We start from the raw sequence: 19,069 nt of genomic DNA, 5'->3' as shown, positions 1-19,069 counted from the left end.
GTCCCTCGACAGAACCCTCTCCACCACTTTGAATGCTGGAGAGCCACTCTCTCTAGGATCCGAGAGCAGACCCTCCTTCGGATCCGATGAGCAGATCAGGGCCGGAGCCGAAGCGATCAGATCCGAAGGGCCAGTATGCTCTGACCTCCTCGGAGCCGAAGGCATACTGACCACCTCGGAACCGAAGCTCAACTCTCGGCTCCGAGAGCCTGGATCCAAAGAAAAGGGACCCGACAGGCTCGAGGGCACTGTCGGCGCCGAAGTACCCGACTCCATTGGCGCCGACATTCCCCCGGCTCCGACACTACTTGGCTCCATTGACCCCGAACCCGGAAAGCAGGTCAGGGAAGGAGCAATCAGGGTGAAAAAAGGGGTCGAGCTCCCCCCCCCCAGAGGCGGGAGGCAGGAGCACTCCCATCTGCAGCTGGGCCTGGAGGAACCTTCTCATCATCCAGTCCAAGTCTGCATCTGTTAGGCTTCTTGTGGATCTGGAAGAGGCCACAGAGGCAGGACGGGAGTGCCGCCTCGATGACCTCGAAGGAGACTGGGCCTCATCCTCCTCCGGTCCCGGTGAAAAAGCTGGGGGAACGGAGCCGGGAAGGAGAAGGTCCGGACGTCCCAGGGGGAGAAGCTCGCTTGGCTGGCGGGGCCGAAGTGGAGGCCTCGGCCCGCCTCTTGTGTTTTTCTCTGCGCTTCTCCCTCCTGGCTTCCCTATCCTCTTGGCCCAAGGTGGGAGGTTGAGTCCCGGCCAGAGGAAGGGAAGCATCCATCGGCATTGCCGCAGCAGAGGCAGAAGCCACGGAGGGACCAGAGGATGGAGCCGAGTCCGGGGGCAGGAGTCCCGCCAGAATCAGCTTCAACCTCTGGTCCCTGATAGCCCTGGGGTTGAACACTGCACAAATAGAGCATCCAGAAGACAGGTGTTCAACCCCAAGGCATATCACACACCGAGTGTGGCCATCAGCCAGGGAAAGCTTATGGCCACACTCGGTACACTTGGAAAAGAAAGTTTGGCGGCCTCAGACATCCCAACTAAAAACACACACGCTAGGCCCCAAAACCACACACACACACATACACATACACCTTAATGCTGAGAGAAACGGGGGAGGAAAGGCTAACAATTACACTAAAAACTAAGGATAGGAACTCGACACAAACTCACTCAAAAAATTTATCTATTTTACAAGAAAAGATTTTTTCTTTCAGAAAACCAACTCGAAGCTCGAGATCAAGCTGCTGGTAGTAACCACGGCAAACTAGATCTGAGGTCAGGAAGGGATGGCAGGGAGTTATGGGTAAGGGGGAGGAGCTTGGAGCTCGGATCTTAGCTGTTGGAAACTGTCGGCTCGGATCCGATATGGATCCGATAACCCATAGGTTGATGCACAAATGAAGTTAATTACTTCAGATCGAGGTTTTCCATGGCAAATATTTGAGGTCGCAAGAAGAAGCTGGTTCGAAGGGTGGCATTGTCAGAGTTTGTAGAACTAATGACAGGTCCCATGGTTGAACAGGTTCTCTAAAAAGGGGCTTCAAATGAATCACACCTTTTATGAAGGTCTTGCATAATTTGTGTGACATAAGAGAGGAGTCTTGGACACCCTCATGGAAATTAGATATTGCAGCCAAATGAACTCTAATGGTAGAGGCCGACAGACCCAATTGAAATAGGTCGGTCAGATACTCTAGTATTATCGACACCGGTGCTGAGAAGGGATCTACTTGTTTTTCTTTCAGCCAACAGGTAAATCTTTTCCATTTGCTTAGATAAGTAATTCTAGAGGAAGACTTATGAGATGCAATAAGAATGTCCCATACTGGTAAAGAAAGATCATTCTGCCTGGCAATCAAGGGAATTGGAGGAACCAAGCTGTGAGCTTCAGGCTGCCCAAGTTGGGATGAATCAGGTTCTGTGGATGTGAGATCAACTCTGGGGTTGGATGGAGAATCCATGGTTGATCTAGCAGGTGAGGCCAAAGGAAGGGGAACCAAATCTGACGAGGCCAATATGGTGCTATGAGGATCACCTTGCTCTTCAACCAACGGGCTTTCTTCAGAAACTGGTGAATGAGGGGAATAGGTGGGAATGCATAAAGAAGACCCGAGAGCCAATCGTGGACAAGAGCGTCCCTGGGTGACTGTCCCAGAGGGGTAATCAGGGCATAGTAGTTGCTGCATTTGTAGTTGGTCGGGGATGCAAAGAGGTCACAGCAAGGATGGCCTCAGCGGTGGAAGATCTCCACTGCTATCATCGGATTGAGGGACCACTCGTGAGGTTGTAGAATGCACCTGCTGAGTCTGACTGCTATCACGTTGGAACTCCTGGGAATGTGCATTGCTAGAAGAAAACGGTTGGTAGCCATCACCCATTGCCATATCATCAAGGCCTCTCGACAAAGGAGGTAAGATCTGATTCCACTTTGTTTGTTGATGCACCAGACCACCGCCATGTTGTCTGATTGTATCGCAATCATCCCAGACAGCAGCAGGGGATGGAATGCTTGCAACGCCAGAAGCACCGGCCTCATCTCTAGAACATTTATATGCAGTTGGGCCTCCAATACGGACCAAGTACCTTGGACTGTCTGTCCCTGACATAGCCCCCCAACCCACCCCATCAGGGAGGCATCCGTGGTCACTGTAGCCTTGGACTGCTGGGGGGAGAAGGGACGAGACCACTGTGACGGGTTGTGGGTCATCCACCAATTTAAATCCTGTATGCACCTGTGGGTTACTCGAATCTTGGCTGAAAGAGGATGCTGAAAAGGATAACATTGGGTGAGTAGTAGCCATTGTAGAAGCCTCATATGAAATCTGGCTACGGGGACAATGGTGATGGAGGCTGCCATGGAACCCAACAGTTGTAGGACAGAGTGAGCTGTGGATTTCTCCCTTGAAAGGATTGGGATCAGTTGTTGATTTATCCTTAGAATTCTGTGCTTAGGAATGGATGCTCTGCAATTCGTTGTATCCAAGATGACCCCTATGAATTCTGTGGGCTGAAAAGGGGTGAGAATGGATTTTTGCCAGTTTATGGTTATGCCTAGCCTTTGTGCAGCAAGGAGAGAGTATGCCAGGGCTTCTTCCAATAGATGTCTGGTGGGGCAAAGATGAGCCAGTCGTCTAGGTATGGAAACACCTGGAATCCTTGTAGTCGCAAGTGAGCTGTGATGACTGCCATGCACTTTGTGAACACTCTGGGGGCTGTAGAGAGTCCAAAGGGCAGTACTCTGAACTGGTGGTGACGGGCTCCCGCACGGAACCACAGAAATCTTCTTGATGGCCTGTCCACTTTTATGTGGTAGTACGCATCTTGAAGATCTATCGAGCACATCCAATCGTCTTTTTCCAAAAGCGTAATTTTTGTATTCTCACAAACTTGTTCAATGCACTGAGATCCAAAATTGGTCTCCAGTCCCCGGTTTTCTTTGGCACCAAAAATAGTCTTGAGTAGAATCCAGATCCTATCTGGTCTGGAGGGACTATTTGGATGACTCTTTTTCTTAGCAGCTTTTCTATCTCTAATGCTGCTTCTTCCCTTTGACTGGGTGGAACGTTGGGAAGGTTTTTTAAAGGGACAGGACAAAGATCGAAGGGGATATGATAACCTCTGGTTATAATCCTTTGTACCCAAAAATCAGTGGTGATGGTTAGCCAGGCAGAAGGGTACAAGGAGAAACGACCCCCAACCACCTCCAGAGGAAAGGAGTTGGGCCGCTCTTCAGGAGCGCTAGTGGGATTGGCCAGGAAAAGAGTCCCTGGAACCCTGGTTATGCGGACTCCCTCTACCCCGAAAGGGGAGTCTTCCCTGTGAGTTTCCCCCTCTGCCTCTAGGGGAGAACTCGGCCTGTGTGTCATGGAAAGGACCCTGAGACTTCCTGATCCATATCTTCCCACTCTTTTAGTTTTGGGAAAAAGCATGTTGAGGGGAAGAATAATGGACACCTACGGCAGAAAGGGTCTTACCATCCTGTTCACATCTGGCCAGTGTGCTTTTAACTTTGGGTCCAAACAACGAAGAGGCTTCAATGGGAGCGTTAAGAAAGGAAGCCTTAAAGGTTTACGCGAAATTGCACAAGCGCATCCAGGCTTGTCGTCTCAAGACCACAGCTGAAACCGCCTCTCTAGCTGCTCCTTCTGATGCATGAGATATCAGTCACATGGATGAGTTAGATATTGACTCAATGGTGGCCAGCTGAGAGGCCACTTTTTCACGGACCTCATCATACACGGCACCAGCCAAGGTTTCAGAGAGCTCGGAAATTACATCCCTTTTAAGCCTGGTAAAGTGTGCCATATAATTCAGGGACCTGATAGCAAAGGTCGCTGATGCAAAGGTGCGCTTTCCTATCCTGTCCAGAGCCCAGGACTCTTTGTTGGGCGGATGGACAGTCTAGCTTTCTTCTTCCGCCAGATCCTTTTTGGTTGCGGCCGCCACCACCAGGGCATCCACAGGAAGACCTTTAGACCAATGGGTATCCGTAGCGTGAGGGGACAAAAGCTGATCTGGCCTCTGGGGAATAGCCTTGACGGTGTCAGGAGCCTTCCACGCACGCTACACAATGAGCCAGACAAGTTCATCGGCAGGTGGAGTAACCCAGGAGGTAGGGGGCCAGGCGCGAAATGCCTGCAGGAACACAGACTCAGAGGTCAGATTAGAGGGCTGCCAGCTACCTCTCTGTTTAAGGATTTCGAGGATATCACCAAAGGATACCTCAGAGGGTGACCGAGGGGATCCTTCCCCATCATCAAAGTCTGTGTCTTCAGTGAGGGACTCCTCTGTAAAGTCCATGTGCTTCCTCTTGCACGAACTTTTCTGGTGAACTTCCTCAGAGGGGGAAGCTGGGGAAGACAATGGAAAGGGGGTTTCCTGTGGGAATATGTCCTGAGGCCCTTGTGCCCGGTGTCCGATAGGTGCAACTTGTGAACACAGCCGTCCAGAGCAGGGCAGGGAGATAGACAGCACAGTATAGCCAGCAGAAGCCAGAGCCTTCTCCATCAGTTGGAAGGCTGGTCCACCTGAAGAGGAGTGAGTGTCCAGGACAGGGTTCATCCCTCCCCTAAGTGGCTCAGCCTGTCGACCCGGAGTCCCCGGATGGCTGTCAAACAACAAATTACGCATGTCACAACTATCATTCCGGGTCGTACCAAAACTCTCCTGCTACGAAGGCAAGTGCAGTTCCTTAGTGAGATACATAAAGGGAACCGTAGAGGGGGAAGACTGTGCTATATCAATGGACTTCAAAGGCAGTGAAGGAGGAGAATAAGAAGGGGTCTTTGGCGATGGGTGATCACCTCCCAAGGAAGGATAAGTCCTGGGGGGGGCAGGATACCTCTGGCCAGAAGCACTTGATCCGCAAGACACAACACGTCGTGTCCAGAAAGGCTTCTAGTGGACCTCACGGAGACTGAGGGAGAAACAGGTCTGTCCACAAAAGAGACAAGCTCGGTACCCACCTCACCAGTCCACACTGAGAACAACGGTGCAGAGAGAGACTGGACTACGGGTGTCTGCACCGAGAAAATTATTGGTGCCAAGGTCAAGGTCTGCACTGACAAAAGTATCGGTGCCGAAGTGGTTGTTGGTACCGAAGCTGGAACCAACAAAATTGGTGCCAATAACTGAGGCATCAGTTCCAAGTAAGATGTCGGAGCCAACGTGGTCAAGGTCTGCGCCGACTGGACAGTCGGCACTGATGTAGTAGGCACAGTAGTTGGAACTGAGGAGCCCCTCGGTACCGATATAGTAAAGGCTACAGTAGATGGAGCCGAGATCACTGATGGCGCCGAAGACCTTGGTGTCGAAGGTCTAGGCACCAAAAGCGCTGGGGCCGACTGAGTGAGCTCTGAAGCAGAAATTTTAGCCTTATTAGGTCTTGGTTGTTGGGAGTCCCCAGCCGGGGACGAATGCAGAGACTTGGCCTTTGTAGGATCATCCAATATTTTCTTATGGGCTCTAGGAGGGTTTGAAGCCTCCGACCCAGAAATAGCCTCTGAAAAGGGAGATTTAAGAAATCCCTTCAGCAACAACTTATTTTTCCTTTCAATCAAAGTTCTATTGGAAAAATTTTTACAAATACCACAGGGCGGGTCAACAGATAAGTGAGACACACCCAAGCAATAAACACACAAAGAGTGTGCATCTGATGTAGGTAATTTGTGTTCACAATCTGAACACCTTTTAAATCCTGGACTACCTTTTCTATCTGCCATGATAAAAAGGAGACAGAAGAAAGGGTACCAGTAATGGTACGAAAGAATACCCAAAGGTAATGAAGAAAAGAAGGGTTTACCAATGATGGTAAGTGAGAAAATACCTCGCGGTAAAAAGTGCAGAGTAAAGAGAAGGAAACTCAAGAAGATATAGCCGCTAAATGCGATAGGGTAAGAGACAACAAATTAGAAACTTTTCTGACAGAAAAGGTTATATTAGACTAGTCTGACAACAAATATCTATACTTAGCGCAAGAGAAGCAGCTTGACACGACCGAATGGCGATGCGGCAAACGAAATCTGAGGTAACTGGGAGAGGGGAATTCTGGGTACGAGTTTAGCTCGAGAGTTTGTAGCTGACGCGAGCTTGGAAGATGGCTGGCTCGGTTCCGAGGTCGGAACCGATACCCCATATGTAAGGAATGAACGAGGATTAACAATATCAGCTTGTACTTTTACAGAAAATATTATACCACCAGAATGCATAACTGAGCTCTATGGGAAGAGATGAGCTAAAGAACACGTTAATGAAATCTAATATTAAAGTTTTTGAGGTTCCTGAAAAACTATGAGACAGAAAGCTTTTACGTTATGGACAATGATAAAAGTAATGTATATACCATGTGATCTACAAAATGGTACTGAGTACAAAGAGTTAGAGGAAGTCACAGAAATCACACAGATGTTAAGATCCATGCTACATGCTTGTATTCATACAGTCTTTTAAGGCTAAGGAAACATTAATGGTGACAATATCATCTGTGAAGAACAGTCACTGACTTAAGGTTAAGATGTTGTAATACACCAAGACCTCTGTCCATCTCCCCACAAGGTCATAGCCTAAAAAGACAATGAGCTATTACCCATTCATTGCTCCTATCTAAAAAAAAGAAGTTATGTACTCTCTATAATACTCCATGCTTGTTGTCCATAATCTCGCCTTCATTCTTGATGTCTGGGTTCAGAACTGAGCATCGGTTCCGACTCGGCCGCATACTAAAGCTCGAGAGCTTTCACTGGCTCAAAGCTACACCCTATCCCAAGATGCCTAGCAACTGTTACCCAGATCTTGTTTGAGAGAAACTAATCACTAGACTATGCAACCCAGTATAATAACTACAACAGATCCTCTGCCCATAATTCCTAAGGCATGAAGGGAATCAGGAAACTTACAGCCAATTTCAGAAAATGTCTCCCGATCCTCCAGGAAGGGGGAAGGTGGGTGGGATGCAAGAATGAAGGCGAGATTATGGACAGCAAACATGGAAAGTTATGGTGAGTACATAACTACTTTATGTTATGTTGTCCTATCTTGCCTTCATTCTTGTTGGTTGGGACAGCGTCCCCAGCACCTTCTTTCACGAGTGGCTCAAGGGAATAAACTCTTCAGAACAGTGGAACCAAAGGATGCCCTGTTCCGGAAGGCCACATCTACTTTGTAATGAGTGATAAAGGTCTGAAGGTTAACCCATGTAGCTGCAGCACAAACTAAATCCAAAGGGAGCCTAGCTTGAAAGGCAGTGGAAGTCGACATAGCTCTAGTTGAATGACCTCTACTTTTTCCTGGCAGCTGTTTATGCTGAGAGTTATAGACATAAGTAATGGTGTCTGTAAGCCATCTTGATAAGGTGACTTTTGAAACTGAAGTTCCTTTTCTGTTTTCTGAGAATGAAATAAACAGTTGGTCAGCTTTTCTAAATTCCTTTGTCCTATGTAAGTAAAAATGTAACTGCCTATGGACATCCAATTGGTGAAGCTTGTATTCTGCCTTGTTGCCATGATTGGGGAAAAAATACAGGTAGCTCAATAGACTGATTTAAAATTGACCTCAGAACATACTTTGGCAGAAAGGAAAGATTTGTCTTGAGACAGACTCTGTCTTTGTGGAAAATCAAATAAGGAGGATGGATAGACAGAGCTTGCAGTTCTGAAACCCTCCTAGCAGAAGTAATGGCTGTTAAAAAGATTGTCTTCCAAGATAAAAACTTTACTGGGCAAGAGGAGGCTGGTTCAAATGGAGGGAGAATTTAAGGAATATAACACCAAATTGAGGTCCCAAGGATGCAGTCGCTCTCTTATGGGAGGTCTTAAAAGGAATGTACCCCTCAGAATCTGTGGGACATTATATTGGATCCCATGTCTCCTATGTGGTAGTTTGATACGGCAGCTAGTTGTACTCGTACCATGGCTGCTGCCGCACCCCGATTAAAGGTTTATGTTAAAAATTCCAGGATTGCAGATATACGGGCTGTAAAGGGTTCTATATGGTTTTTGTCAGCCCAACAAGAAAATTTATTCCATTTGCTTGCATAAAGTTTCCTAGTTGCATTCTTGTGCGACGAAACCAGAATGTGTCGCACTGCTGGGGACAGTCCTGGAAGCCTGGCTAAGATGGGAAGTAGAGTAACCAAGCTGTCAGCTTGAAGCTTTGAAGAGAGGGGGTGGAGCACTCCTGAATGAAGAGTCAGAAGATCCGGCACTGGGTCCAGGATCCAAGGCTCCTCCTGAAGATGGGGCCACAGAAAGGGGAACCATATCTAACAAAGCCAGTAAGGAGCAATGAGAATTAGCCTGTGACTCAATGATTTGGCTTTCTGGAGGACTTTGGATATTAATGGAAATGGGGGGAAAGCGTAAAGAAGTCCCGGGGGCCAATCGTGACTTCCTCGGGGGGGGGGATTAGGGCAAAGTAGCTGCTGCATTTGGAGTTGATGGATGTGGCAAAGAGGTCGCAGCAAGGCTGGCCCCACCTGTGAAAAATTTGGTTCATAATTTCCTGTTTCAGGGACCACTTGTGAGGCATAAGAAGTGCCCTGCTTAATCTGTCCGCTATCATGTTGGATTTCCCCGGGATGTGAGTTGCAGTCAGAAAAAATTGAGAAGAAATTGCCCATTGCCATAATCTTTGAGCCTCTAGACAGAGGGGGTAGGATCTGGTTCCACCTTGTTTGTTGACTACCACACCACAGACATATTGTCTGTTTGTATTGCAATTGTACCTGTTGGAAGAGAGCTCTGGAATGCTTGCAATGCCAGAAGCACCACTCTCATCTCCAGGACATTGATGTGCAAGTGGTATTCATGTTCTTCCCAAGTCCCTTGGACAGTCTGTCCCAGATAATGCCCCTCCCCACCCTATTTGGGAAGCGTCCATGGTTACTGTAGCTACTGGTTGGGGGAAAACAAATGGCCTGTCTATCGTTACCTGCGTGGACTGAAGCCAATATTGTAGGTCCCTCTTGCAGGTCTTCGTAATGAGAATCTTGTGTGACATGGGTAACTGCATGGACCACTGAGCAAAGCATATCCACTGTAATATTCCCATGTGTAGATGGGCCAGTAGGACTAATGTTATTGCAGCTGCCATTGAACCCAGAGCCTTGAGGACAAATTTTTCCTGCACTTTTTCCTGCATGAGCAATATTGACACCTGATGGCATAATATTTGTATTCTTTCATGAGGCAGTTTTGCAACCATGCCTTTTGTGTTTAAGTCTGCCCCTATAAAGGTAATATGCTGTGAAGGCAAAAAGGCAGATTTTTCAAAATTTATGGTAATGTCTAGCTCTGAGCAGAGATGAATGGTGGTGTCTCTTGCCCCGGTTAGTAGATGCTCGGTGGTGGCAGTCAGTAGCCAGTCGTCTAAGTATAGAAACACCTGGAATCCTAGATGCCTTAGGTTAGCCGTAACTACTGCCATGCATTTGGTAAACACTCTGGAGACTGTAGTGAGACCAAAGGGCAGAACTCTGAATTGGTAATGACTGGCTCCCAGCCGGAAGTGTAGATATTTCCTGGATTGCCAGACCATCTTTATATGGTAGTACGCATCCTGACGATCTATGGAGCACATCCAATTGTCTTGTCCCAGAAAGGGGAGTGTAGACTGCAGTGTCACCATAAGGAACTTTGTTTTCTTTACCGACTTGTTCAGTCTGCTGAGAGATCCAAAACTGGTCTCCAGTCCTCTATCTTTTCTGGAACTAAAAATAACCTTGAGTAAATTCCGGATCTGATTTGGTCTGCGGGGACTTCTTGGATGACTCTTTTTTTCTATCAACCTTTGAATTTCTAGTGTTTCTTGATCCCTTTGACTGGTTGGTATGTCTGGGATAGATATTGGTGGAAGGGGTGGAAAAAAAAAAGAATGTTGTATCCCTGGAAATGAAAGACCGTACCCATTTGTCTCGAGTGATGTCCAGCCAGGCTTTTGAGTACAGTGATAGTCTTCCCCCCGACTGCCTCCAGAGGTGGACAGGTGGGCCTCCTTTCAGGAGCGCTGGAAGGGCCTACCAGAGAATGTATCTCAGTCTCCCTGATTCTGCAGACCCTCTCTGCCTCGAGGGTGGCGTCTTCTGTTGTTATTTCCCCCTCTGCCCCTGGGGGAAAATTCACCATGTGCGTCTGGCGAAGCTTCTTTGGATTTCCGGTACCACATTTTTCCGCCCTTCTGACCTTTGGGATAAGGTCTGGTAGGGATGGAGAAACGTACTCACACAGCAGATAGACTTTTGCCATCTTGTTCACACCTGGTAAGAGTCTCTCTCACTTTTGGTCCTAACAAAGATGAGCCATCAAAAGGGGTGTGAATAAAGGAAGACTTGAAGGGTTCAGCAAACTCACAAAGACACATCCAGGAATGTCTCCTCAGAACTATTCCTGTGCCTGCTGCCCTGCTTGCTCCATCAGCTGCATAAGAAATGAGACATATGGAGGAGTTTGTTATAGAGTTTAAGGTTGCATGCTGAGAGTTTACCTTGTCAGGTACCCCCCAGCTGTAGCAGCTTGGAGGGTATCTCCTAGCTCCTTGAGGAGATCCCTCTGAAGTCGAGTAAAGTGGGATAAATAAGTCAGCGACCAAAGGGTAAAGGCCGCTGAAGAAAACATACACTTCCCATATCTATCCATCGTTCGAGACTCCGGATGGACAGATGAACAAGTTTCGGCTAATTCCTTCTTGGTGGCTGCTGCCACCGCCATAGCATCTACTGGGACACCTTTAGTTAGAAATTGGTTGTCCTCTGGGGCTGTAATAAATTTGTTGAGCCTTCTCGGAACTGGTTCCACTGACTCTCGGGAGCCCCACGCCTTTTGACTAACTACACCAAGGAGCTGGTTGAAAGGCGGAAACACCCAAGAGGTAAAGGGTCGAGAAACAAATGCCTCCAGGTATACAGACTCATCTTCAGAAGGGGAGAGGGTCTTCCAGCCACCTCTCTGTTTCAGGATCACTAAGATGTCTGAAAAGGAGACATCCTCAAAGGGTAACGATGGTGACCCTTCTGAATCCTCTAAATCTGCATCCGACGTGACAGACTCAGTTGAGTCTAGGTGTTTCCTCTTACAAGTTCTTTACCACGGGACCTCCTCAAAGGGACACTCTGGGGAGGTTTCAGAAGAGAGGGTCTCACCAATTGAGGCATCCCGGGGCATTGGTTCTCTATGCTGGGGTTGAATGGATGGTGTAGAGGTTAACACTGGCCCTTTTGGAGAAAGAGTGGCTGGAGTCGTGGGTGGAGCAATCTCTGAGGAAAGCACACTCCTCATCACCTCAAAGGCACCACGATCCTGTCCCGAGAGAGCCTCCAGCTCCAAGGAACCGGGAGACCTCCCCTGCACCAAGGAGGATGGCTCCAAGGCTGATGTGGGCGCTGAACTCACCTGCACTGAAGCCTTGAGTGGGAAAGTTGGGTCCGACAAGGATCCGATTCAAGTCTCCCCCCGGAACCAAGGGAGTGTCAGCTCCCAGATCCCTCGATGGAAGACAACATCGATGAGATCGGAGCAGACGTCGGAAATGAGATACTGGGGGTGATTCCTGGATCCGACAGTTCCACCACAATGACCTGCAGGTGCTCTGGCTCAGAATTCATCCGAGTCGGAGGAGGAATAGAAGGTAAATTGCCTGCACTTTTTCCTGCATGAGCAATATTGACACCTGATGGTGTAACATTTGTATTCTTTCATGAGGCAGTTTTGCAACCATGCCTTTTGTGTTTAAGTCTGCCCCTATAAAGGTAATATACTGTGAAGGCAAAAAGGCAGATTTTTCAAAATTTATGATAATGTCTAGTTCTAAGCAGAGATGAATGGTGGTGTCTCTTGCCCTGGTTAGTAGATGCTCAGTGGTGGCAGTCAGGAGCCAGTCGTCTAAGTATGGAAACACCTGGAATCCTAGATGCCTTAGGTTAGCCGTAACTACTGCCATGCATTTGGTAAACACTCTGGGAGCTGTAGTGAGACCAAAGGGCAGAACTCTGAATTGGTAATGACTGGCTCCCAGCCGGAAGTATAGATATTTCCTGCATTGCCTGTCCATCTTTATATGGTAGTACGCATCCTGAAGATCTATGGAGCACATCCAATTTTCTTGTCTCAGAAAGGGGAGTGCAGACTGCAGTGTCACCAAAAGGAACTTTGTTTTCTTTACCGACTTGTTCAGTCTGCTGAGAGATCCAAAACTGGTCTCCAGTCCTCTGTCTTTTTTGGAACTAAAAAGAACCTTGAGTAAATTCCGGATCTGATTTGGTCTGCGGGGACTTCTTGGATGACTTTTTTTCTATCAACCTTTGAATTTCTAGGGTTTTTTGAGCCCTTTGACTGGGTGGTATGTCTGGGATAGATCTTGGTGGAAGGGGTGGAAAAGAAAAAGGAATGCTGCATCCCCTGGAAATGATAGACCATGCCCATTTGTCTCGAGTGATGTCCAGCCAGGCTTTTGGGTACAGTGATATTCTCCCCCCCCCCCCCGACTGCCTCCAGAGGTGGACAGGTGGGCCTCCTTTCAGGAGCACTGGAAGGGCCTACCAGAGAATGTATCTCTGTCTTCCTGATTCTGCAGACCCTCTCTGCCTCGAAGGCGGCATCTTCTGTTATTTCCCCCCTCTGCCCCTGGGGGAAAATTCACCACGTGTGTCCGGCGAAGCTTCTTTGGATTTCCGGAACCACATTTTTCCGCCCTTCTGACCTTTGGGATAAGGTCTGGTAGGGACCGAGAAACGTACTCCAACAGCAGATAGAGTTTTGCCATCTTGTTCACACCTGGTAAGAGTGTCTTTCACTTCTGGTCCGAACAAAGATGAGCCATTAAAAGGGGCATCAATAAAGGAAGACATGAAGGGTTCAGCAAACTCACAAAGACGCATCCAGGAATGTCTCCTCAGAGCTATTCCTGTGCCTGCTGCCCTGCTTGCTCCATCAGCCGCATAAGAAATGAGGCGCATGGAGGGGTTTGTTATAGAGTTTAAGGTCGCAAGCTGAGAGTTTACCTTGTCAGGTACCCCCCAGCTGTAGCAGCTTGGAGGGTATCTCCTAGCTCCTTGAAGAGATCCCTCTGAAGTCGAGTAAAGTGGGATAAATAATTCAGCGACCTAAGGGTAAAGGCCGCTGAAGAAAACATACACTTCCCATATCTATCCATCATTCGAGACTCCGGATGGACAGATGAACAAGTTTCAGCTAATTCCTTCTTGGTGGCTTCCGCCGCCACCATAGCATCTACTGGGACACCTTTAGTTAGAAATTGTTTGTCCTCTGGGGCTGTAATATATTTGTTGGGCCTCCTCGGAACTGGTTCCACTGACTGTGGGGAGCCCCACGCCTTTTGACTAACTACACCAAGGAGCTGGTTGAAAGGCGGAAACACCCAAGAGGTGAAAGGTCGAGAAACAAATGCCTCCAGGTATACAGACATCTTCAGAAGGGAAAAGGGTCTTCCAGCCACCTCTCTGTTTCAGGATCTCTAAGATGTCTGAAAAGGAGACATCCTCAAAGGGCAACGATGGGGACCCTTGTGAATCCTCTAAATCTGTATCTGATGTGACAGACTCAGGGGAGTCTAGGTGTTTCCTCTTACAAGGGACACTCTGGGGAGGTTTCAGAAGAGAGGGTCTCACCAACTGAGGCATCCCGGGGCATTGGTTCTCTACGCTGGGGCTGGAGGGATGGCGTAGAAGTTGACAGTGGCCCTTTTGGGGAAAGAGTGGCTGGAGCCGAGGGTGGAGCAGTCTCTGAGGAAAGCAAACTCCTCATCACCACGAAAGCACCTTGATGCTGTCCCGAGAGAGCCTCCAGCTCCGAGGAACGAGGAGACCTCCCCTGCACCAAGGAGGATGGCTCCGAGGCTGATGTGGGTGCTGAACTCACCTGCACTGAAGCCGCGAGTGGGAAAGTTGGGTCCGACAAGGATCCAATTCAACTCTCCCCCCGGAACCGAGGGAGTGTCAGCTCCCAAATCCCTCGATGGAAGACAACATCGATGAGATTGGAGCAGACATCGGAACTAAGATACTGGGGGTAATTCCTGGATCCGACAGTTCCACCACAATTAACTCCAGGCACTCTGACTCAGAACTCGTCCGAGTCAGAGGAGGAATGGAAGGTAAATGAGATTCGGTAGTTGGCTCCACATCCAGATGGGCTGGACTTGAGGGAATTTTTGCAAGGGCCGGCGTCCGAAGCAACCTCCTAACAACCCACTCTACATCGTCGTCTGATAAGCTCCTGGAAGACCAAGAGGAATGGGTAGATAATCTGTGGCTACCAGCTACCGACTGCAGCAAAGGAGACTGTGGCACAGACTGGACCGGCTTCAAGGACGGTGACTGGCTCTTTTTTGGCTCTGAGACCATTCCAAAGACACAGAAGGAACCAAGGGAGAGTTAGACTTCTCGGGTGGGATAGACTTCGGATCCAAAGATACTTGTTTTTCATGCCTCTTCATCGTCTCAGAACTTGGAACTGATTTTGAGGCCTGATTCCCTTCCACAACTGTCTTGAAAGGCCCTTTCAATAAACCCCTGGCTATCATCTTGTTTCTCTATTCCTGCAGAACCCTCGAGCTAAAGCCACAGCATATAGAACAGGAATCCTGCAGGTGAACAGCTCCTGAACAATATACACAACTCGTGTGCCCGTCTGTTAAGGACATTTTGTATGTGCAAGAATCACACTTCTTAAACCCGGACTGTTTAGTCTCTTTGGTTGAATCCTTAGATATTATAGCAAAACTGTCACAACCAAACACTAGTGCTACGAAGAAAGAACAATTTAAATGTAAATCTACACTAAAGGTAAATCACACAGCAGAAGGAAAAGACCAAGTGTTTTTTTTTTTTTTGGAAAGAAATGGGAAGGGTTAGAGGAGAGGTCTCTATGTTAAACGTCTGTCTCCACTAACCTGAGACGACACCTCTAACTTAAACGGCGAACTTTTATAAAGATAGTGAGAAAGGAAGGGGAAGGAGAGCCCTCTAACTAAAATGGGCTAAAAACAAAGAATCTTCTAACTTAAACGGATTTGTAGAAAAAGGGGAAGCAAAAATCAGCCGGGAAATGGAGAAAGGCCTGAGAGGGAACGACGGCCCACACAGAAGCAGCAGAAAAAACAGCAGAAAAACCAACAACTACACTCAAAAATACACCAGAAGATTAAACTACCTCAAAAATGGTTAAAGTACTAGGAATTTGACACAAAGTATCTTAATATAATAGTAAAAGACAAAACTTAGTCTGAGCCAGCGAAAAGCAATCCCGAAGCTTCAAGTGGCAAACGATATCTGGGTAACAGTCGCTAGACATCTTGGGATAGGGTGTAACCTCGAGCCAGTGAAAGCTCTCGAGCTTTACTATGCGGCCGAGTTGGAACCGATGCTCAGTTCCGAACCCAACCATCAAGAATGAAGGCGAGATAGGACAACATAACATACTGCCTTAATTTTGAATACATTCAGTTTTATATGTTTTTTGACTTAGCCAGCTCTTAAGCTGATGTAGGTCATTTTGTCACCTTAGGTTTATAGATTAGTACTAGGCCAACTGCCCTTGTGAGCCATTTTAAGCCTAGCCAATTATCCCATATGAGAATCAAACCCTGAACCTTGTGTCTACAAGGTAAACACCTTAACCATTATACCAACCTCCCACCCATTGATTAGAAATGTCTAAATCACTGAATGCAGATTATACTACTGTGCCACCTGCATACTGAATTATTTCTGTGTCCCCACTAACCTCCTACATGAAGAAATACAGGAGCAAAAAAGCAAGGGAAACAGGATAAAGACTAGGCAACACCTTAAGTTACTTTTAAGAGTAGAATTACCATTGCACTTTTTAGATTTCTAGATTTCATTCCTAGACTAGTATTGTAACAAAGCACTGTAATATCACTGAAATTAATTTCATGTTGTTATTTCAGTTGGAATGGAAGTCTCACTGTAATGAATAATTTAGGCAGGTTAAAAAATACTGTACCAGTCTCCTCCCTCAAGTCCACAGTTTTCAGGATATGGATGTCAATTTAATCAGGGCTGAGTCTATTCCATGCTTTAGTCAGAAATCATATTAAGAATCTGATACGAGCTGCTGTGGCCCTCAAACCTGTCACAATTTAAGTCTTCTTTTAGGACGGCTACCTATTTGCAAAACTTTGCCATGTATGAAAAGAAAGAAGGGACCTTTTGCCCTTTACTACTTAGTTTGTGTAAAGGGATTATCACTGACTGTTTACAAATCATGGTACTTTCGCCCTCTTTGTGTGAAAAATTTCAGGTTATGGCAGGAACTGAGACATCAGTAGTTATCCATGCAACTTTCAAACAGGTTTATCCTGTAGAAAGCAACCACTATTTTCTATTTCTTCTTCTTAAAAAGTTAAACATTTTTCAGGGTGAAAGTTGAAGGGAGAAAAGAAAGTGCTTCTTTTCTTAATGAGAGGGATTTGTGGGAGTGGAATATGTGCTGATGTCAGAGGGTTCCCAGCCTAGCAGGTGATATGCTGATAATAATACTGAATAAATCCAAATGTGTGTGAGTGAGTCTATTTAACAACTGAATCATAATATGCAGTTTAGGGGAAAAAACAACGGTACTTACGTATTATCGCAACCAGATTTTTAACCTGGTGCAATTCGTAATGTGATCGCAAAACAACTTCATCTTTAAGTCGAAAGGTGTGTGTGAAGTCTTAACTGCTATTCTGTCAATGTGGTTATGAGATGTAGGAAGAGGAACAATAGCAAAATTCCTCTTCCTCAGTAGCGTACCTCCCACTTTGTGTCTGCAAAGTGCTTCGCAGTGGAACTGTGGGCTGTGTTCTTCTATTGTGATTACTGTGTGTGGCTTCTCAGCACTTTTCAAGCCATTATATTTATGTGTGCGTTTGTGTCTGCATTCAGTTTACTACTTTAGGACTACTGTTGAAGGGATTATACCTCTTGATGCTGAGTTGTCATTAGCAGATTGGAGTGCACAGTCCATAGTTGAGTTTGCCTTTATATCTTACTACATTTAGACAAAACCAAACCGAGCAGCAGGACTATATCTTCTGTCCATGGTGTGGCATCTGATTTACTTACACATCGAGTGAGGTCACTGTGTTGAAAATGTAATTAGCAGTGTAGGTATTTTGCCTACCTTAAAATAAGTGCCCATCATTTGAAAGGCACATTACTCCCAAACTGCCGTTAACTGTGGTACAGCGTACAAAAGACCCGGTTGTCCTGCTCGGAATCTTGTTTGTCCATGAAATATGAAAAATTGGCCTCCTGTTTCCGTATAACGCTAATTCAAATTTGTTACTATTTAAATCAGTGAGAAATGCTCAGTTGTTTTGTGTTCAGTCCAAATGAATTACAAACTGTCTTAGAAACTGCAGAAGTGTCAAGAGGTATTGCTACTTACATATTATCGTGTGGTTTAAAATCTGGTTGCAATAATACATAAGTACCAAAAGCTAATCCTTTCCAAAATGTGCAAGAACTAGGCAACAAGACAGTATGTAATGTGTGGCAGTATTCCACACTTATTCTATGAATAGCATCACATCATCTGTTATACAAAGCATCATCAATAAAGAATGCCCATATTCACTTACATCTCATTACAAGATGTATTTAAGACAGGATGTGGTTCTTCAAAGATTTTAGCAAACTATTCTTGCATTATTAAGATCATGTGAACAGTGGTAACCAACTTACAGAAACTAAACTGACATTTCTAAAGTAATCCGTCTGGCTGACTGTCAGAGGTTACTTATGCAGCTTCTGATTCTAAGAACTTTATGACAATATTTTGTGCTTTATCACCCATTAATGTGGTAGTCCATATCACCCATTAATGTGGCAGTCCACATCTCTCATTAATGTGGCAGTCCACATCTCCCATTAATGTGGCAGTTCACATCTCCCATTAATGTGGTAGTTCACATCACCCATTAATGTGGTAGTTCACATCACCCATTAATGTGGTAGTTCACATCTCCCATTAATGTGGTAGTCCACATCACCCATTAACGTGGTAGTTCACATAACCCATTAATGTGGTAATTCACATCTCCCATTAATGTGGTAATTCACATCTCCCATTAATGTGGTAGTCCACATCACCCATTAATGTGGCAATCCACATCGACCATTAATGTGGTAGTTCACATCACTGTTTAATGTGGTAGTCCACATCACTCATTAACACGGTAGTTCACATCTCCCATTAATGTGGTAGCCCACATCACCCATTATTGTGATAGTCCACAGAAGACAAATGGAGTGGGAGCCAGCTGACTGCATGACTGCAGTTTGTGTGAGTGTAATTACTAAAAGTTAATATCACTGGAAAATACTTTCAGCAGTCATTCACTCTGACCTATTCTGTTGTGGAGTTTACATGGGGCCACAGGGACACTGGCTCCTAGATAAAAGTGTTAAGTTTAATGTTGAAAATATTTTTCAGTGATATGAATTCAGAGTAACTGCTCTTGCTTTCTAAAATTACCATATGTGAGCTGACATGAGCCTGTGTGGATTGGGTGTAGTGGTCTTATTACCATCAGAATCATGAATGAATTATGTAGTGC

Source organism: Protopterus annectens, chromosome 15.part0, assembly GCF_019279795.1.
Source record: "Protopterus annectens isolate FY-2018-M chromosome 15.part0, PAN1.0, whole genome shotgun sequence".
Classification (NCBI taxonomy): Eukaryota; Metazoa; Chordata; order Ceratodontiformes; family Protopteridae; genus Protopterus; species Protopterus annectens.
Note: the sequence above shows the minus strand (reverse complement) of the source record.